General features: G+C 47.3%; 1 pseudogene; it reads right to left on the bottom strand.

Moving 5' to 3' along the window:
• Positions 1–3614: 3614 nt before the first annotated feature.
• Positions 3615–16916, bottom strand: LOC104334711 (solute carrier family 22 member 2-like; annotated as a pseudogene).
• Positions 16917–17316: the final 400 nt, after the last annotated feature.

Raw genomic sequence — 17316 nt, 5'->3', positions numbered from 1 at the left:
CTCAGGCTTAGCAACCTGGAGAAGCCTGAGCTGGGATTTGGCCAGGGGTCCAGTGCCTCAGGGGGCACTGGGGCAACACTGGGTCTGCCTCCTAGTCCTTTCCACTTAGCAACCATAACAGTCTTGCTGTTGCAGAGTAAAATGGTGTCCTGGGTTCAGCTGGGATAGTTAATTTTCACAACAAGCTGGCTGGGCTGACCCAAACAGCCAATCAAATGGGATATTCTATACCATATGTTGCCAAGCTCAGTATTTCAGTGAGGAGCTGGCTGAACGAGTGGGTTTTGCTACTCAGGAGCAAGCTGAGCATTGGGTGGTGAGAACACTGTGTGTTGTATATGCGTTTATCCGTATTATTGATTGTTGTTTTCTTCTCACTTTGTTATTCTGTTAAACTGTTCTCATCCCAACCCATGAGTTTTTGCCATTTTTCCTTTGTATTCTTTTCCCCATCCCACCAGGGAAGGGGGAAGGAGTGAGAGAGTAACTGTGTGGGGTTTTTTGTGGCAAAACCATGACAAATGGGTACAATGGTACTATGTCTCCCCTTCATAGTTTCTGTCTTGCTGGTCCCTAACACTGTTGGTGAGCGCTTGTTTTCAATAAGGATGTGGTATGCAGGGCACAAGATACTGGTGCCCTTTAATGGTCAGCTGCAGGGAGAGAGCTTCCAGCTGAGCAAAGTGGTGCTGGACTCCTGTGGGCAGGGTGAAATTCCCCCAGGATTGCTTCCCAGTGTGGCAGTACGGTGATCTTGCCCTTACTTCGACTGGCCTGAGCCCCAGTTAACGTTCAGTGTTGCTGTGAGGCCCTCCAGGGCAGGGAGGCATGTTGTGCAGGGAAGCAAGGCCTTGATAAGGTTGCTCTGAGAAGGTAAGGTCAGATCTGAAGTGACATGACTTAGTCCCAGGCAGTTGCAAAACTAATATTTAATTCAGAATCGGAGAGGAACAATCTGGTCCTAAGACAGGCAAGAGGGACGGTGGGGATGTAATTATGTGTCCTGTAGAGCTGGTGTCCTGCTGTGGTTGCAGAGAAGTCTCTGCTCTGCCACAAAAGAAGTCTGGCAGAACAGCTGTCTTTACTGTGGTTCATTGATTCGAAACCTGCTGAAAACTCTGCAGAAAGAAAATGGGGGAGAAGGCAAGAAGTCAAGCAAAGCAAACACTGGGATGAATGAGTAAGTACAGAAGCTGACTCTCAAGACCCTTGCCCATCATGATGGCATTTTTTTCCAAAAGCACTGGTACTGCAACAGCAGGAGCTGCAGAGGTGGCAAGCTCTGCTGTGCCTTCGCTTCCCTGTCACCTACATGTTACATCAGCATTTGCTTCTGGCGACACCTTAATGAGCACGAGGGCAAATGTGCTTCATCGATTTCCTTGCTGGTGACCTTGTCAATTCATGTGTTGCTTCCTGGAGCTGGGAAGCCAATGAAACAGGTCAAATCTGGTTCAGCTGCACATGGTTGGTCTCAAAGTGCAGAGAGCTTTTGTGTCCTGAGCGCGTGGTAGGAGTGGATCTCCTCCAGGGTACGAGACAAGCTGTCTAACATCCTGCCTCAGATAAAACAACAGTTTGCCAGCTTCCCTTCCCATTAACAGCAGCTGAAGCTTATCTGGAGCTGCTGGAGCATAACCAGCTCAGTGGCAGGGCTGTCCCTGGAGCCTGGGAAGAGCACTTCAGGGCCCAGCCGCTGGCTGGCTCAGGCAAACCAGAGAGCACCTGGACATGGCTGTGTCCAGGTTAATGAAAGTGAGACTGGCCTTTTAGGAAGACCATGTCCCCTAACCAATTACTTAAAACCACAGTATAAGGACTGTGCCTACAGAGAACATAAAAACTCCAAGTTTCAGCATACCTCCAACCTTCAGTAACTGTATTTTGGAAAGAACTGCTCTTTACTTTGACGAAGTTTCTGGCATTCTCCCAGGTGTCATTTGATGGACAGCCTGGCTGCAGATGTGGTCCAGGGTGGCACTTTCTAAGCACTGTTCCTGTCAGCATCAATATGCAAACACCACCACAGGAGTATAGCTGCTATTTGGAGACTCCAGTGCTAATTTTATCCCACCAAATAGCCCAAAAGCTCTGTGGTGTATCAGACACTCACTAAGGCTTATTGTCTGCAAGCTGTAACTTTGATATGGTTGTTTTGTGAAGGTGTTCTTGTGTGTGTGTTTTCATGAATTGGCAGAAAATCACATCCTACAGGCCAGTACAAAGCTTGTGTGGTTTCAAGCTCCTCTGTTTATTGTGTGATCAAAACAATGCTAGATTTTGTTTGCAACTTGCTCCAATCCCATCTCTACTGTATGGCACTGTGTCATCCTATATTCTGTAAATGTTTTAAAGTATGAAGAAGTTTGTCCTTTTCCCAGAACTGGGACTGGTCAGGAGACAAACCGAAATGCAGAATATATACCCAAGTTGATAAATATGACGCAAATCACATTTTAAGTGCTTCCCAAGGGCTGTGGAGAGGACCCTTCAACCTTCAAAAGCACTAGAGCAGTGATTTTCCAGGACGTTATTGAAGGAGATGTACTTAGAAACCCATACCCTTTATTTGGCTCATCTTTCCCCCTTACATCAGTCCGTATCCCTTACAGCTGTTTTGGAGTCTGGCTATACAAAAAACCAAGCTCATGGCATTAGGAAAACAATCACGCATAAACACAAACAAGAATTTACTTTAATGTGCAGTGCACGGTGTCCTGTTCTTTTTCATGCTGCTCCCAGTGGGTGTCTGCGATGGGGCTTTCTCCCCCCACCTTGCCACTGATCCCTAATGATGTTGTAGCTGCACGCAGCCCCCCACTTCCTGAGGCTTCGCTGCTGCCAACTCCTCTTTGCCTTCCTTTTCGTTTTCCAGCTTGCCTAATATCCAGTCAAAGTCTGGGATGCCAAAGCTTAAAAGCCAGTCTGGGCTTAGAAGTTTCTTATTTTTAGTGCCTATTTCTCTGGAAGAAGAGGAGTAAACTGGGAGGAAAGAGGGGCCTCTGAATGCCCTGATCTCCCAAAGAAAGCTTGACAGTGGCAGTGCTCGCTGCTGAGCAGCAGGAGCAGCCTCAGGATGCCGGCCTGCTGGGTCTTGGGAGCCAGAGACCGACCAACAGTACCGGGATCTTAAGGGGTATTGGGGAAATTGTAATCATAAATCAGTTACTGTCTACGTGCTTGCTTTCATGCAGAATCAGGTGTAGCTTGGAGGAGGTGAACTGGGCTCATGGATGCACTCCCACTTGCTACAGAAATGACCTATGAGATTTTTAATTTTATAATAAGCGGAAGAAACTGTTCCTTCATGAATTTCCCACTCACGCCGTACGAGTTGCTGCTCCCAGATGCCCTGGGATGCCAGAAGCATCAATGTGTTCAGAGGCTAAACAGAAAAATTCGCGGAAGAACAGTCCACGAGGGACTGAAGCAGAAATGCGGGCAGACAGCCATAGACTGCTGGCAGCTGGGAGAGTGCAATGGGGAAGAGATCACCGCTTTGGCCTGGCTCGTCCCCTGTGCATGGGGTGGAGGGCTGGGCTTGCTACGACTGCTCTGCTGGCCCTTTCTGCCTCCCTGCCCCTGCAAAGGCAGATCCAGGGCAAAATGGGTCCTTACTTGGGGGCAGCTTCAGAAGTCAGAACATAGAGATAAATCGTTTTTTCCTTGCTTTTCTCTTGCCTGCAGAAGGAAAGAGGAAAAGGCAGATGATGCTCCTGGTGGCTAACAGCATGATCCACCGAATAATCCATATGCTTAGGTTCACTGAAAACCAGGCTTAAAGGGTCTCATCACTGGCAATGTTTCAAATGAGGTTAGATTATTTTGAAGAGCAGCAGAATAAGGAGTAAATTGGAGACTTTCTGTGGCCTTGTTGCAGCTGTGCTGCTGTCTGGAAATCCTGTCACACTGGGAGCATTATCAACTTTAACTCTGGCATTTCCTGCTGTAAAAACTGTTATTCTGGGGGATTTCTAAAGTAGTGTCTGGGTATGTGGTTCTTATGGACTTCCTAACTTTTCTTAGAGGCAGCCTTTCCATACTCTACCTGGTGCTACATTGCCATCCCTTTCCGGCCAGGCTGGGTCCTTTTTCTTCCACACCCAATTTTTTACCAGTCCAAGTGCCTTTTGGCTCTGCATCAACTTCAGCAAATCTGAGTGGCTCCTTCAGTGCCCATGGAGCTCCTACCCTCACCTAGGAGCTGCTCCAGCAGGTGCGAGTCATGCCAGAAAGATAAAGCACTGAAACCACAGCACATTCCCTGCATTGCTCCCCAAATTTAAAACCACACATCAACCAGTTTTGTCTCCATCAGGTGTGAGCTTCTCCAGGAACATCAGCGGTCCCCTCACTGGCAGAGCTGCAGATGGGAGAGAGGGCTGTGAGCATCCTTGGGCACACGTGGGGCACAACTGTCTGCCACAGACTCTTAGATGGGACCACTAAGTATTCAAGAGGATGGTGTGACTGAGGGTTGTGTTCCCCAGCTTTGCTTTGCACAGGTACGAGAGCCTGATTGAGTAGGGTTTCTATGCCATCAACCTGCTCGCCTTTCCGCAAGGAGCCGTGCCTTCAGCCCTCTGCCTCACCTTCCCTGGGCATATAGAATGGCTGAACGAGCTGCTGAAAGCTCCTGCCGCTGTGCCAAGCTGTTCTCCACCTTGAAAGCCACCTTTGGCTGCTGGCAGCAGCCAGCTGTGGCAGAGAGAATGCATTTCCCTGTGCTGACAGACACCTCTTGAGGCAGAGCAGCTGCACTCACTGTCCAATGAGAGACAAGACCAAACAGATGCTTTTCAGATGGTCTGTGAAACCATCCTCCATGCCTTGTCTTATTGCCTGGCTCTCCTGTAAGGTGTTAGTGGATTCTAGTCAGATCATACAGGAGAGCCCAGAGCCTGATGTTGCTACTGGAGATTAGTTACCCACCAGCCATCCACTGTATTTGTAAGTCTACACCAATACCCAACAGATCCTTGGAGATGTACAATAAATGTTTTTTTCTGACAGATTTTGCAGATGTAAAGGAGAGTTGCTCTGCTCTCCAGGAAGATGCTTAATGCCATACCTGTGCAGATTTTCTGCATCTTCAGTGGTCTCAGACAGAGTCTTTCCCTTCATCTCAGGTAGGAGCAAAACCAAGCCACTGTCAATTAAAAGAATGGCAGCTGCAAATACAGAACAAGGATCAGAAAGGCAGTGCAATGGTCATACCTGAGTTTAATTCCAAATAACCAAATAATTTGCATTGAGACAGAGCTGCCCTGACAATTGAGTAAGGACTCCTCAAAGCAATAATAACGCTGGCTTTTTCTCTATGTGATTCTCATTGATCGTGTTTCTGAGGTGTATCTGAGGTCTGGAAAGCCACCTTGGGCTGCGGACCCAGAGGTGGTCTTGCTCCCTTGCTTTGTCCACATAACGCAAAGGAAACAGGTTTTGGCTCTGGTTCTCCAGCTGGCGTGGGACTGGGGTAACACTGGCTAGTTGTCATCCCCACTTTTGGCTAGATTAGGACATGCACAAAAGGTTGCTACTAGCCCACCGGCCAGTTTCACCTTTGATTAGTTTTAGACCCTGCTGTAACCATACTCAGGGCAGATGGTGCGTGCAGGCACACCGATTTGAATACATGCAGCAGCAGACATTCAAGGCAGCCTTTTTTTTTCAGAATAGCAGCCTTAACATTAGAGCTGACGTGCTGCTTTGTCATCCTAAATTGCCATGGGATCCTTGACAGCCTGGGCCCTCTGAGGTGCCCACAAAAGTCGGAATGTGACTTTTGTGTAGGGAGACAAGAAGCTATCCTGCTGGGATCTCAGGTCCCATAACCCCGCTGCAGATGAGAGGGGCAGAACCCAAAGACATTCCTCCCTTGGCAAGAACTCAGCAGGAGGAAGCCCAAGCTTGAAAGAGTTGTTGCAAAACCGCAGGGTCCCATTCGCTGCAGAAAGGGCTAAGGGGTGACTTACCTACAACTTCCAAACACTCAGGTGAAGCAGACTTAGCAAGCTGTATCTTACATGTGTGCACATGTGTATATACATCTCCTACATTTTTTGTTTTTAAAGGCAGGAAATGGATCACCAAACTCATTCATCTAGGCTGTGGCCAACTGACCCGTCTCGCAGCTCTCTTACCAAAGACGACCAGGGGCAGCTCAAGCTGTGTCTGTACACAAGGCACGGCGTTATGGTCCCATTGAGACTGCATGTGAGTGAGTAGATGAGAGCTCACAGGTTCCTGCAAAGCATGTGCACACACACAGGCGTGCACACACATGCGCACACGTGTGTCACCGGCTCTGCCCGGGGATGCCTCATCCAGCTCTGCACCCCAGCGCCCTGGCAAGTCCCACGGGGGTTCGCCCAGCCCTGCTGCGGGCAGCATCTGGGAGCGGGGTGGGATGAGGGGGTCAACACTCTGTCTGGGGATTTGCAGCTCATGGGAGCAGGGATGGGCCATAAGCCTCAGGGAGGAAAACTCAGGTAACATCCTAGAAAGGGGCTTGGAAAGGCCTGGGACCCATCGTGGTGAACATAATCAAAAGAAAGAACAGGCAGAGCATTCCCTTGTGGACAAATACCACAGGATGAAATGGGTGAGGCAGAAAAGAGTTAGGCAAGATGAGACATTAAGGCTAGCCCTGTATTGGACGAGAGATGTTAATAAGCACCTGACAGACTGAAGTGCACTGGAAGGGGAAGCTGGAGGGCGTCTGGGGAGGTTTCTTGTGCATCCCTTCAGAAACCTGCTGCCTCAGTGCTGGGCTCCAAAGCGGGGAAGGGGCTTTGGCCAGGGAAGGCGGTGGGTTTCTGCTGCACCACGCAGTAGCTCTCCTCCACCTTTTCAAGGGGTATTTGATATATGCAAACTCCTTTTCCAGGGCAGTGCACGAGGCACAGGCTCCTCAGCTGCACCCACAGCCTGGAGTCGGCCTCTCGCAGTCACTCCCGGAGAAACACCCAGGGCTGTTACCAGCTAAAAGGAGATGGGGCACTTACCTGAGAAGTGTTAGATACAGCTCAGGATTTACCAAGCAAATAATTTTGTAGCACATGGTAATTCCCATCCTGCCCAAGCAAGCTGCGGTGTTTTTAAGCCAAGAGCTGGAAAGACATTGTGCACATTAAGATTGGAATGCAAAACTATGTTTTTTTTCTGCTCTTGCCATAAAACAAGGTTAAAGATTTAATTTAAGGAAACAGTAAGTTTGCTGTCATGAAAGGCCAAGAGGACCGCACAAGATGGTGTTCTGTTTCACTTAACAAAAGATTTATAATGAAGTAGTCTTGTGATTCAAGGAAATAACGCCTGGAGACTTTGCTAGGTTGCTGTGACAGAGAGGAAAAATCAATGATACAAAGTAGTTTGGGTTATCCAGTGCATTAACCAAAAGGTTATGCAAGATACCATTTCTTGCCTGTGATAAAACTGAACAGGGGGCAGCTGCATTGTTTGATAGTTGAAGTCTGCTTGTCAGCAAGATACTCCATACTTCTGCACAGAGGCTTCTGATGGCTTTCAGGCTGGGACAAGTCTGTGTTGCCTCGCTGTCTCTCAGTGTGTGCCCTGCAATTGCTTTCACACCTGGAGCTACAGATGTCTTCTGCAAACAAGTGAATATCCCAGCCCTGTGCGTAGAGTCAGTCCAGCACACCTCTGCATGCCACGTGGGCTTCTAGATCCCAGACTGACCTTGGATGGTAGCTTCAGATGTTACAGCTATTAGCACACTCGAGGCATTGAGTTTCTGCCTCGTTCAGCCAGCTGAGGGACGCATCAAGCCCTGGGCAGCGTTCTGGTGACCCGTAGCTGCCTCTGTGGAGGCAGAGCCTCTCCAGAGCCAAGACACCAGCCTCTGCCACATGTGGCTGGCAGCAGTTGTGGCCGGGGGGGTTCTGGGCCGTCCCTGCCTCCCCGCTGGGGCTCTGCCAGCACGGCCGCTCCTGCAGAGCTGGGTTGGGTGAAAAATAGCCCTTTTCTAGAGGTTTGGACTTCGGGCTACAGGCTCTGAAGGCGGCTCAGCTTGAGGCTGGTGGTGCCGACACAGACAAGTGGGGAAGGCCAGGGTCTCTGCTGGCAAGCCTGGTGGGGCTTTAAACCCTGGGCTGAGCTGGGCTGGCAGCAGCGTCACCACTGGCCATGCCTGTCCCCGGCGCAAGGTGCTCACCCGGGCTCTGCTGCTCCCCGTGCCCTGGCACAGGCAGCAGCTGCCGGGCAGCCGGACTCCCACGGCTGCGCTCTCCCAGCAAAACTCGGCAGTCCCTTGCACAGCCCCTGCACTCCCCAGTTGCTTGTTAGAATGAGTTTCCACTGTCTGGACTCTTTGGGGTTCTTGCCTATGACATTTTTCCATAACGTTTTGTGGGTTTGCCCTCGTGCCCCTGTGAATTGAGAGCTATCTGGCACTGTTATGTCTGTGGTTTCAGTCTAGTTGTAGTCCATAAAGAAAAATGCAAGATGTTTCATTCGGTGGCCCCTAAGGGACACATTGCTTTCAGACTATGGCCTTGCAGCAAATGGTTAGCTAAACAAAAGCCAAGTGACTGTCACCGTGGTTGCTCAACAACCTACAATTCAAGGCAGCAGCACGGTAGATAGCAGAAAGCACTTACTGTACCCAGATGGTGTTTAAGTCTGTGCCCGTGCCCATATATTTTTCCTTTTCAGAAACAAAAACCACAGGGATTTTTGGATGAACACCCTGATTGTGCATTCAAATCCAATTTTTAGGCCAGGCAAAAATTGTGGATTTAACATGGCATGACTTGTGATCTAGCACCTGCAGACTTACCATCTGATTTGATGCCATTTTGGAAAAGTAATTCACCCCATTTCTCCAGCCTCTCATTAGCTGGTATAAATGCTGATGGTGGGACATACATTCACTTTTATGATATTGGTCTTCATTACATCACAATGCTGACATGGGCCAGCTTAGCAAGGATTGTTTTCCATTTTCCAGGGCAATAACCAAGAGACGGAGAGAATTCGCTGACAGAGAAGGTTTCATGACTTACTCTCTGGGACTAACACTGTAACAAGGCAAGAACCACCAGCCACCGTGACATTTGCCGCAACCCGGGTGTAGTGACAGCCAATGCGATCCAGTGTTAGTATGAGGATGAAGGCAACTGGGAACTCGACAAGCACAGACTACAGGAAATCCAGATACATGTTCCCAGTGGCTACTCCCATGTGCGTGATGAGCCCCTGGTAGGGAACAGAGCTTGTGAACCTGGGCAGAGAACAGAGTGCAAATGAAGGCAAATGCTTTGGGAGAGAGTTTATGCAGAGAGATGAGATTTGCAGCTGGTCAGGAGCAAAACAGGCTTAAATCAATGATGGCGATTTAGGGCATGAAATCACACACCTCCATCTGGGCTGCAAGAGCCTTCCCTTACCAGCTGTACATCAAAATGAACATGTGTTTTCTGATCTGAGGTGTGCTGGCCAGGTCCAGAGGTGAAGCTTTCTCCATTTTCATCTTCGGAGTTGAGATTCTGGGAGCACAAGTGACAGGACAACAGATTACAGTGGGCAAGGGAGAAGGTGGTGAGCACTACAATGAATATTTCTCTCTAGATTAATGGGAGGATGAGGGTTTTCATTTGCCAGTTAAGTAACTGAGGGCAAAATAACTTCTCCAGAGTGTTTTGGGGAAAGGAAACATGAAAGCGTGTATAGATAGTCTTCATGTCTGTGCAGCCATGTGTATGAGACTGTTGCATGGCATGAAGCAGCATATAAAAAAAAATAATCAGAAAGGATGTTCTCGAATATTCAGTCATGAAATTTGGTGAGTTTACTGTTTGTTGGTACTACTTACAGGCAGAAATTTTTTTGTCTGCTGGCTGTTTTTTCAAGCCTTTTATTCTAAATTGCTCTGCAAGGTTCTTAAGCAGTTAAAGAGAAGAAAACTTGTGTTTGTTTTAGGGAACTGCAGTACTTTTCGTCACCAAGCTGCTCCCTGCTTTAAACCTATAACAATCCTAAACTCATAAGATTATTTTCCGTGAGGTCTGCATATACTGAGCAAATGCAGTGTAGTCACCTGGAAAGAGGGAGGTAGCTGCTTGTTATTTCCCTTGGCAAAGTGCTTAATAACTTCCATAGCTTTGTCATTTTGCTTTTGAGCTTTTAGCCATCTGGGAGACTTAGGCAGACACCTGCAACACACATAAGCATGACAGCTATGGGGAAGGAGAATGCACATTACTGGTACACAGAAAATGAAAATGGAACTGAGCTTCTTAGGCTAGGATCCTACGGTGTATTGGTATCCATGAGCCATACTGAACTCAGTGGTAGCTGTGGCTGTCAGTGATTGCACTCTGATTTGTGCTTCACTTAAATGACAATATAGCCTGATTTTTTTTTTTTTTTAAGGATAAAACTAGTTTATTATGGTTTGGAAACATTAGTCTGAGATAAATTCTCTTGCCGTGTTTTATAAATGGCTAGTAGTCCATGGATATAGAAAAGAACGGCTGTAGACCTGATCCTTAAGCTCTTCCATGTTAAACATAACCTTTCAAAAAAAGACCAAACAAAAACCCCTTCCAAATCTGTTACCTGATCAGGTTGCAGGCAGTCCCTTGCTCTTAGGTGATTGAGACTAAACTCTTGGGCAGAGGGAACAAAAAAATGCCAGATCTCATCCGATGTTGTCTTGGAAATCCTAAGTTTAGCACTACAGCTGACCCCTACAGAGAAACTTTAACTCTCACCTACAGTCCCCTGGTTTTATCAGTGTGGCTCAGCACTGCTGGGAGCTGTACGAGTGGGCACTTACCAGTAATAGAGCAGGAAGAAGAAATTTGGCACAGTGACTGTGAGCTGGAGGCACCTCCAGTGTGGAAGTGCGTAAGCTGGGGCAGTGAGGACAAGGAGTCTAAAGCCGAACGCAAGCTGGTAAGTGATGCTCACTGCCCTCTGGTAGTTTGAGCCAACAAATTCTGCAACTGCAAAGAAGAGTTGTAGGAGCAAAAAGACATTGGTTTGGATAACCTGGGGAACGTATCTCCTGTCAGCTAAACCATGTAGACCCCCTGTCCTTTGCTGTACCGCTGCGTTATCATGCGCAGGTGTGGGTTTGGATGGGAAAGCAGAGCAGGTCTGGGTCCTTGGTGTAAATCACAGGGCAAGTCCTGACCCTTCCTCCTCTGCTGGTCAGCGGGAGACTTTGGCCCTGCCTTCAAGGGTGTCAGACCCTCACCTGTCAACACGGGGCAATGGTTGCATTCTTCCTCCCACGTCTTCTAGTTAAGAACTAAATGGGAAAATAAATAGACAGCTGGCACTTGCTTGTCTTCGTCTCCTTCTTCCCGTACAGTTTGGGAATGGAGCCTCCCTACCCACCAAGCATGTGGTGCACAGCAAAAATCATTTTGACACCAAGGTCGTGAAACACAAGTGTTATCTCTCACAGCACCACTTGCTGCCTTTCCCGGAAAAGTGTCATATGTCTTCACAGTGTTATCAATTAGTTCTCATCTCTAGACCTTGTCCTTCATTTTGGCCTGTGCCTCTCCAGGTAAAAATACTCCATATTTTTCAGAGCTACCTCCCAATTATTCCATTTACATCTATGAGCTGGTGCAAATTTGGGTCATAAACACTTGCATTTAAGCAAAGAGGTGCAGTTTGGCAGTAAACAGCACGGTGACTTCTCTTGTTACACATGGTTCCTTAAAAATCAGATGACACCTGCGTGGGTCAGCCCTGCTGCTAAACAGGGGCTTCCTGCCCAGAAGGTGTCACTGCAAGCTGCCCTAACTGAGGACGTAGCTTGTCGGCCGGCCCATGTTCCCATGTTGCTGGGCACTCCCTGTATCAGATGGAAGATCACTGTCCAGGTGTAGCTCGGCGCAAAGGCTGTGAGAACCCCGAGACTTCATTGACGAGGATCTTGACCAGGAAGCAGAGTCTGTGGCCAAACCTGCAGAGGGAAAGAAGAAAAGAGAAGAGAGTGGCTCGGCTGCCAGCAGGGTAGGGTGGCAAGCCAAAGGGTTTGAAGAGGCAGGAGATGGTCCCTGTCCCTCTCTTCTCTATTTATTTTGAGCAGGAGTCTGTATCTGCTCTTCCCTTTGTAATATTTTTCATCTCAATGGAAGTTCAGGGGACTTCCCTGTCCTGTGTTTTCAGGTCGTTGCTCACTTCTGGTTAATGACTTAGCTAATGAGTTCAAGGAATGCTCTGATATGGCTCCTCAGCCCATCTTTCAAAGCTACAATAGCCTTTTAATGAGGATCTTGTTCAATACCTGTGATCTTTACCTGTTTTCTCATCAACCTTGGCAGACTATTGAGGACTTCTTGAACAGGGTTTTGTACATCCCTGTGATTTGTCATTCCCTATATCACCGTGACTCACTGATAGTCAGAAATAAATTGTTTCCATAAGGAACAAGCTTACTGGAACACTGGAAAGGCATTTGTTTTCTAGCTGACAGAGATATATATTCAGTTAGAAGTATGATTTCTAAAACCCATTAAATTAGTCAATCTCCACTAACAAAAATAGCATGGTAATAAATGCCAGCCAAAATAAATGCCTTCTGTTCTCCACAATAACGTCAGCGGATCACATTGCTTAGACTTTCCTCCTGTCGTAAGTCTGACATACAGACATTTTTGACTTGCCTTAAAGTCCAGCCCAAAAGAGCCTCATCAGAGCACGAGAGGAGCCCTCTCCTGCAAAAGCCCTTTCCCAGTGCCCCAGCTCTGAATGGCAGAGCTGCAATGCTGCATGTTAGCACTGACCTCAGGGAGCTCTCTGGGAACACAGGGGTACCATTTCCAAGACACCTATGACTCTCGAGTGTCAAAGTCAGTGCCTGGATGTGTGCCAAGAGATCCATCAAGTAAATGAGTAGGTCTAATCCCTCAGAGAGGATCACATTTGGAAAGAGCTTATAAAACCTCCTCTGAAGCACCTAAAACATTTGCAGGGGTTTTCCCGAGTACAGCGAGTTGCACCAATCTCATGCAGGGGCAAACTAGCACTCCAGCTGCACTCAGGCTGTCTGACAAGAAGAGGATGAGTATCTCAAATACACGAAACACTAAATTCATGGGGCTTTTTCCCATTTCCTCTGCTAAATTTGTGGATTCTGGGACTGGTTTTGCCCTAAGCGCAACTCTCTGTGGCTATGGGACTTTTCATTGCTCTTGCCTGCTTGCAGTGCTTTAGGACCACGGTGAACTGGGGCAGGATGACAGTGAGCAGAGCTGTAGAAAAACCCTTTGACGCTATGACATGTATGTGCTTTATCTTAGCAGCAACGATATCCTACTCCTTCATGTCTTTTCATACTTTTGCTTGATAATAAGCCTTGGTAAAAAGATCCTTTGGTATCTTGACAGAGAGAGAGAGCATTTCAGATATAAATGGCTATGGGTTTGGGAGCTCTAGTTTCTATTGGCTTGCACAGCCAGACTCTGCCAAGAAATGCCTTTGCTAGTGAATATCATTACTTAATCCACCTCTATGCTGAAAAGGTGATCTGAAGAGTGGCGCTTCTGACGATTGTGGCATCTGCTCACCGCTGTTTCATGCTCTGTCATGCCTGGATGAGTGGCTGCTACATATCCACTCCTTTGCTCCCATGAGCTGTAGAGTCACTGCCTGAGTGTCACTTCTGGGAAAAAAGACGCAGCACTTTCAAATTCACTAGAAGATGGGCCAGAAAACAAACACTGAGCAGATATATGGCTCAGTGACATTTGTGATGGAAAAGAGGAGATGAGGGATAATAAGGTCTAGATCCGGCTACATACAGAGCCAAGTGAGAAAAAGGGGGACCAAATAAAATTTCGGAAGGAGCAACTGCTTTTATTTCTGTTTCTGAGAAAAATTCTCATATTTTGAAACTGATTTGTGGCCATCTGGATGCTGTTAAAATTAATATGAAACAAATTTATCACAAAGATGGGCAAATAGTTCTTGGCATGAGAGTTAAAATTTCATCTCAAACTCTGAGCTTGCATTACAGTTTGCCACTGTGAAAGAAAACAAATTGTCTTTACTTGTGGATGTCCAAATTCCCCATGGAGCCATTGAGAGGCTGTAAAAGTGGAGAAACACCATCGCATTTCTGTGGATTCCTGGCTCACAACAGCCTTTGAAAGCAGGGCTTAGGAATCACCATCCACCCTTTTGTAAGTGACACATGGGCCTTTTGAACCAAGTTTTAATTGCGTTAATTTCCTCTTTGAATCATGGATGTTCTTCAGCGATGCGCAGAAAGGAGATAACCAGAGGAAACAGTTCATCTCACAACTGTCTACATACCACATACTTGTCTGCCATGTAGCTGATGCTCATGCAGCCAATAAAAAACTCACTGTTCACAGGAGACTGGAAGAGGTCCAGCTTCCAGATGTTCTCACACACCAGATTAATCTGCAAGGGCAAGGGCAGTTAGAAACATGGGAACATTCAACATAAACCATGGCTGTTCGAGGAGGAAGAAAACAGATGACACGCAGCTAGACTACAGGCTCCAGAAAAGAAATCCTCTAAGCTCTTACACTGACATCTGCAATACAGTTTGTCTGGATTTTTCCAAACCTTGTGGAAAAGTTACAAGCTAGAAAATGATTGCACAATGACACATAAGGAGGGTGAGAAAGGGAGAGAAACTTTGAATGAACAAATTAAAAACTCTTTCCTTCCCACCCATCGGCTTGAGGTTTGGAGGACCCTTCAAGCATCACTTCCTTCCCAGATGCCAAGGCCCATCCCTAACCGTGTATTATCTTGCTGCGTGAAAGCAGTGCCGGGCATGAGATGTGGCGGGGCTGCCATTACCCCTGCCAGAGAGGAGCCGAGAGGTGGCTGTCCTGATCCCCATCAGCACTGGCAAAACGCCCAGGATTTGGTTGACTTTTCTCTGCAGTGAACTGGTACTCTGTAACTTGCTTTTGATTCACAATTGACAGGTTCAGGGAGGTTCTTCTTCCTCTCTACACTGCCCTAGTGAGGCCTCATCTGCAGTACTCTGTCCAGTTCTGGGCTCCCACTTCAAGAAAGATGAAGAGCTACTGGAGAGAGTCCAGCGGAGGGCTACGAGGATGGTGAGGGGACTGGAACATCTCCCCTATGAGGAGAGGCTGAGGGAGCTGGGCTTGTTCAGCCTGAAGAAGAGAAGGCTGCGAGGGGACCTAATATATACTTACAAATATATGAAATATATATCTGAAGGGTGGGTGTCAGGAGGATGGGGCCTAGCTCTTTTCAGTAGTGCCCAGCGACAGGACAAGGGACAATGGGCACAAACTGAAGCATAGGAAGTTCCATCTGATCATAAGGAAGAATTTCTTCCCTCTGAGGGTGACGGAGCACTGGAACAGGCTGCCCAGGGAGGTTGTGAAGTTTCCTTCTCTGGAGATATTCAAGACCTGCCTGGACAAGGTCCTGTGCAGCCTGCTGTAGGTGACCCTGCTTCGGCAGGAGAGTTGGACTAGATGACCCACAGAGGTCTCTTCCAACCCCTACCATTCTGTGATTCTGTGATTCTGTGATTCTGTGATTCTGTTACCAACACACATCCAGCAAGGGGAGGAGGACAAACTGGTGTTAAATTCACTATGGCTGGAAATATTCATTCAGGTGTAGCTAGACTTCAGCCCAGAAAGAATCACGAATGTCTTTGGCTGCTTATTTAATCTCTTTCTAACCCGGAGAAGTTTACTGGGGCCATACCAAAGAGCTCAGAGGAGTTTCCCTGCCTCAGCTGATGCGGAGAATGGCTGGGAGAGGCCTTCTCTGCCCTGACCCATCTCTCACAAAGTGGAGTTGCTTTGTAAGGGTGATGATAGTGGATCAAGGGAATATGAATTCCCTGCCTCAAGAAGCTGTGAAGTATCCAGTATCACAGTTTTTTTAGAAATGGGTTGCAGAAACATCTGCTAGGCATGGTTTAGGTATAATTAATAGAGATTTGGGACTGGAGGAGAAGTAGAAGAGATCTCTCTTGAGGTTCTTCTTATGCTTCAGGTTGCTTACATGGCTTTTAGACTGTTAGCACTGGTTTGCATAGCTCTTCACTTTCTAAACTAACCTGGTTTAGATAGCGTAAGTTGTAGGGAAAGAACGCTGCTGTTGCTAACTCATTATCTGAAAAATTTAGTCCGATCTTCTACTGCTTGTTCATTGTATGTTAGTATCTGTTTGGATTATCACCCAAGTGTGAAATTCTTCAATTTGGGCTATGGGGTATTACCCTGAATTTGGTAACTGGAATACTGAAGTATGAGAATAGCTGTTGTCTGACTGATGGCAAGCTTGCAGTATTATCCTCCCAGGAAAAGCAATTATTTCCCATTATTTATCTGTTTAAATCTTTGCTCTAAGTCCCTAGCAAATCCTGATATTGGCTATGTATTAGCAGTCAGGCTCAGGCTGTGCACCAAAACCAAAGTTTACCAATCCAGCATCTTCTATCTTCAAGGTGTGCAGGCAAGAGTGATTTTTCTGGACAAACTGTGTCTTACCTGAGTCTTACATGAGTGAGGTCTGCAGGGAGTCGTAGACTCCATCCTGGCAGGCACCGAGGGGGATGGTGCTTTGGTTGCTCAGGAGGCTGCCGAGGGGATCGGTGCAGCTGACGCCCATCGCATTCCAGTCCACCTCGTACCTCCTGCAGTGGCTGCTGAAACCGGCCCCATGGCCACCCCACTCGGGAACGGTGTGATTCAGCTGCTCCTCCAGGCTCCAGCCACAGTGCTGGCTCAGCTTGGCCACCCCGGGGCTGAAGCAGCGGTGCTCGGGGGTGATCCCCAGGAAAAAATCCCCATGTAAATGGAAACGAAGGTAGCAGAGAACAGGCATAAGACAAAGAGGGCTAGTTTCTGAAAGAAGTGAAATTATTTGATCTGCTCTAAAACATCATCCAAGCTTGGCATCTTTGTATGTTACAGCTCATTAAAATATCTAACTCAGCTGCTTTCCAAAGCTTCGCCCTCCACTGCTGCTTAAATAACAGCTGAAGTATTTTTTCAAAACTCACAAAGAAATAATTAATAAATTTTGTAAATTGTCAAGGCATGTATCGCAACCTTTGTTTCCAAAATGCCACTTCTGAAGAAACGTTGGGTCTCCTGTTTTGGCCTCTGTCATTGTTTTGTTTTGTTTTGTAGATGACATGCTCGAAATACAAGAGCTGATGCCTTAGATTATGGCCCTTTCAGTCTGTCACTTAGAGTCTGTCAGTGCACTGTATGGGGTAGGCGATAATTCCTTTGTCCATTATTTTCAGAGGCCTACACATTATGAAAGCAATGTTGTCCTCTCCTCATATATATA

Source organism: Opisthocomus hoazin, chromosome 2, assembly GCF_030867145.1.
Source record: "Opisthocomus hoazin isolate bOpiHoa1 chromosome 2, bOpiHoa1.hap1, whole genome shotgun sequence".
Taxonomy (NCBI): domain Eukaryota; kingdom Metazoa; phylum Chordata; class Aves; order Opisthocomiformes; family Opisthocomidae; genus Opisthocomus; species Opisthocomus hoazin.
Note: the sequence above shows the minus strand (reverse complement) of the source record. Positions and strands in the feature narration are given on the sequence as shown.